This window comes from Eubalaena glacialis, chromosome 18 (assembly GCF_028564815.1).
Source record: "Eubalaena glacialis isolate mEubGla1 chromosome 18, mEubGla1.1.hap2.+ XY, whole genome shotgun sequence".
In the NCBI taxonomy this organism is placed as follows: Eukaryota; Metazoa; Chordata; class Mammalia; order Artiodactyla; family Balaenidae; genus Eubalaena; species Eubalaena glacialis.
The window spans coordinates 61963921-61968653 of record NC_083733.1 but is presented as its reverse complement, the minus strand read 5'-3'; the positions used below and the strand labels follow the sequence as shown (position 1 = coordinate 61968653).

At 46.6% G+C, this 4733-nt stretch overlaps 1 protein-coding gene across 1 annotated transcript in view; it reads right to left on the bottom strand.

The window, feature by feature from the left end:
• Positions 1-1001: 1001 nt before the first annotated feature.
• ZNF114 (zinc finger protein 114) overlaps positions 1002-4733 on the bottom strand; it is a 35180-nt gene continuing 31448 nt past the window's right edge. Inside the window, exon 8 of the transcript XR_009697880.1 lies at positions 1002-1114. The gene's annotated coding sequence lies outside the window, so the exon portion shown is untranslated. The remainder of the gene's footprint in view (positions 1115-4733) is intronic.

Sequence of the window (4733 nt, the reverse complement as noted above, 5' to 3'; positions counted from 1 at the left end):
GGAAATAAAGGTCAGAGTCTGATTTTTACCCCAGCCTGGTTACAAGCGTATATGTGAGTAAGTGAGCATAAGACATGGCTGTTTCCTCTACCTTTGGCCCAGGAGAAAAGGTATGACCCTGTCCCTATTCCCTGCCATTCATTCATTTACTCTTTTTTTTTTTTTTTTTTTTTGAGACTTGCACATTTCAGGCTCTACTGAGAACCAGGAACCGTATCAGTCAGGATAGGCTGGGTTATGCTGCAGTAAGAAGCAACCCCAGAATCTCAGTGTGTACCTTTAAAATTTTTTAATATATATTTTGGAATTCTTCATATCTCAAGAGAGGGGACTGAAAGCAGCATGTCAACCTTGCTACCTCAAAATTGCACAAGAAAGAAAAAAAACTCCAAATTGCCCCCAAATTGCCCACCACATCGTTGATTAATTAGCTTTAATCAAGACATATAAAGAATATAAATAGTGACAACAGAGAGTATTAAAGAAAAATAAGGGACCTGGAACTCATTTTGTTCTCACAAATGAAGTTCAACACACAGACTTTATAAGAATGCTTTAAGAACACAAAACAATCTTCAAAATTGGACTTAAAAAATTGGACAAAATTGGAGGTGACTCTCGCCTGTGTGTGTCGGGGCTGCGAGCAGGGGTCGCCACCTTCCACTCTCAGCCATCCCGGAAGTTCAGTCATCGGTGGGCCTGGCACCGTTTGCTAATTTAGTGCAAACGTGGGCTCACTAGTTTTTTGGTTTTTTTTTTAAACATCTTTATTGGAGTATAATTGCTTTACAATGGTATGTTAGTTTCTGCTTTATAACAAAGTGAATCAGTTATACATATACATATGTTCCCATATCTCTTCCCTCTTGCGGGCTCACTAGTTTTGTTTGTAAAATAATTAATCCATCAGAGTAATGGGATTTAATTTCCATCATGAGGGAAAGGGCTAGCGATCTTGTGATCTGATGAGAAAGCTTACCTGTATTTATTCAGTATACAGGCAAGATGTTAAAAGCAGGGCAGCAAATGATCAAGACAACCCAGCAGGGTGAAAGCCTTCTTCTGGAGGGAACAGTCACTGGACCTGACCACAACTCCTACAGTTTTGGGCATCCTAGAAAACATTTTTGTGGAAATCACTTCTGAGAAATATTCATAAGGAACAGGAGATGTTGGAATGAATTATTAATTTTCACAGTCTCTTTAGTGCACAGTACAAAGTTAATATTTTTGTAAAAGTTCTCCCCTTCACACCGTATCAAATCAGATCCCTTGAATTAACGCTATGATGCAGAATCCCATCTCTTCCCTAACAGTTGCAGGGGATGGGGACTCTCCATCTCTTTTCCCATTGATTTGACAAACATTTATTGAGTACTTACTATGTGCCATACAGGGTACTAGGCTCTGGGGATATAACAGTGAACAAGAAATTTAAAAACGGGTATTTCAGGAAGGCGATGGAAATGGCAACTCCCTAGGATGTGACTTCTGGAAGTTAGGCTGTCATTCTCACTTTCTCCTTTGGGACCTGGGAAGTCTCATCTTGGCGGGGGGCAGAGTCATGACCACCGGCCCTATTTGCCATCCCAGAGGGACTTCCTCTTCTTTCTCTCCTAAGACAGGACAATGAGCACAGAGAACCCAGACCCTCAGGTCTCCCCTCCCCAAAGTGGTCTCAAACCCCTATAGCAGGAGGCATTCAGCCTTAAACCCCCCCACCCCGAGTCTCAGCCACCTCAAGGGTCCTAGAGCTACACTGAGCAGAGCCTCCCCTGGTCCAGGGGCTGGGCTCACCATCTATGGATGGTCAACCTTGTGACAACAAGCTCAGACTAGCACTGAGGCCACTTAAAGAAAAGTCAGAGAATCAAACCCAGAATCCTCTTGGTTCCCAAGCAAGAGAGCACTACCCTCGGAGTCATAGTCACATCCCCTGTGGCTCAGGGTGGAGAGAGGGATGGAGGACGCAGGCCTGCTGGGCCAAGGCTGTAACTAGGAGACAAAAAGAGTGGGCTGCTGATACCTGCTTTCGAGTGGGGGTGATTTTTGTGGCAGTGACGGTGGTGGCGATAGTGGTTGGCGATGGCCGTAGTGGGGATGGCAGTGATGATGGTGAATGAAGGTGGTGACTTTTGTGACAGTGATGATGATGATGACGATGTGATGCTGATGGTGACAGAGAAGGGGATGTGATGACGATGATGACCGTGGTGATGATGGTGATGGTGGTGATGGTGACAGTGGTGTTGGCAATGATGCTGCGAGTGCCACTGGTAGCCACCTCAATGCAGACTCTTTATTGCCGTCTCAGATTCATTTTGTGACATAAGAAGACTTGCATTTTTTAAGCCTGAGCTCGGGAATGTCATTCATTTACATTATACAGTAATAAGAAAACAGCAGACCAGTGCAGCTCAATCTTATTGGCAAAATGGAGAAAGGACTAAATTAAATTGTACTCAATAGCAGTGAAATTTGGAGCATTTAATGATTTCTCTCCTTTAGGACTGAGGCAGAAACTGGCACTGTCGCATACAACCTGTGTGGCTTTGGACAAGTGTCTTCACCTCTCTGAGCTCCGTTCATCTTGAAGTTAGAGGGGGAAATCCCTGAAGGCGTGATCAGGGGATCTGACCAACATTTAAAAATAGGAATACAGTAGAATAAAAAACATCATGCAGTACAGGGTGGTATTTAGTGAAACCATGTTGATGTGAAATGATTTCCTACTGTGCGTCACGGTCAGAAAAGTTTGGAAGCCACTGGTAGATGGCACCCATCATCACACACTGATTTTCAGACAAGTGCCCACTGATAACACCCGATATCAACTCCCTTTCAGATGCCGATTCCACTTCACCCAAAGCAAACGTTCCGGGTCTCCCAGCGGCTCTGTCTTAGCATAATTCCGCCGCCAGGTGGCGCCCGTGCCCCGCTGTGAGCGGATTTTTCTCCGTCCTGACTCAGCCCAAGCTGGTGATTTCCTTGGGCTCCCCCCCACCTCGCCCCGAGGATCGAGTTTACTAGGACTAAACGTCTTGACCACGAATAGAATTCCCCGAGCAGAGCACGGCAGGAGGGCGCAGGCGGTCACGAAGGGATGTAGCCATCCTAAGATATCCACTCATCCCTTCTTGATTCCACAATGTTCATTAAATGCCTGTGTGCACCAGACGAGGTCCCCCCTCCCAGAGCTCACATCCTGATGGGGGAGGATGGACAAGATCCCAAATTCAAGACCCCACCAGTACAGGGAAGCCTACCCACCTAGTCTGGTGCAGGACGGCACGAGGTAGAATCTCGCCCGCCCCCAGCCGGCTGTGACCTTGGGCAGCTTGCTTAGACTCCCTGTGCCTCAGTTTCCCCTGCTACAAAATGGGACTAATAGCACCCACTTCATAGGGTTGTCGTGAGCATTAAATGAGTTAATATTTGTAAAGTACTTAGAAGGGGCCTATGTTTGTTAAACCCAGTGTTTAAAATTCTCATTTGACAGCTGTAGGAACTGAGGATCTGGGCATGGGGCGGGGAAGGGAATCCCCAAAAAACATATTTTTTCCCCCTCAGAGTTGAGTCCAGGGATTCTGACTCCCAGCCAGGGTCCTTTTCCTCTGCACAGCGCTCCCTTGGGATGGAAGTGCCCCAATTCCTTCTGCACGGTCTGGGGATGATGGGGAGGGGCCTGAATGCACCCAGATTCTAGGACAAAAGCAGTGAGTCTGAGAAACGAAGTCCACCGGCATGAGGGAGAAAGCACTAAGCTAGAGAGTCTTCTCGCTCAGGCCGGGGCGGGGAGGGGGGGAATCCTTTGCCTCCAGATCTTCCCCAAAACACCAAAAGCTGAACTTAGTAGAGCTTTTGGGCGCCACGCAGCTGTTGACTCCCAAGAGGACCTGTGACTTTTTTTTCTCTCCTTTCTTTCTTCCTCCACAGGTTCATTAAGGTATGATCTACAGACTATAAAATCCACCCACTGGGACTTCCCTGGTGGCTCAGTGGTTAAGAATCCACCTGCCAATGCAGGAGACAACGGGTTCGAGCCCGGGTCTGGGAAGATCCCACATGCCGCAGAGCAACTAAGCCCATGCGCCACAACTACTGAGCCCGCGTGCCACAACGACTGAAGCCCTTGCCCGTGCTCCACAACAAGAGAAGCCACCACAACGAGAAGCCCACGCACCACAACGAAGAGTACCCCCTGCTCACCGCAACTAGAGAAAGCCCGCGCGCAGCAACGAAGACCCAACACAGCCAAAAATAAATAAATTAATAATTAAAAAAATCCACCCATCGCCATTGACAAGTCAATGGTTTTTCATAAATTTACAGAGCTGTGCAATTATCACCACCGTCCAGTTTTAGATCATTCCCATGAACCCCCCAGAGTTCCTTCTTGCCTGCTTGCAGTCAATTTCCTGTCCCATCTCCAACCCCAGGCAACCACTGATCTGCTCTTTTTTTAATTTTTAAAAAAATTTTTGGCTGCGCCACGCGGCTTACAAAATCATAATTCCCCGACCAGGGATTGAACCCGGGCCCTCAACAGTGAAAGTAGAGTCCTAACCACTGGACCGCCAGGGAATTCCCTGTGGTTTCACATTTTTAAATGGTTGGAAAAAAATAATCAAAAGAAGAATATCTCGAGATATGTGAAAATTATATGGAATTCAAATTTCAGTGTCCATAAATAAATTTCACCGGAACTCAGCCACATTCACTTGTTTACACGT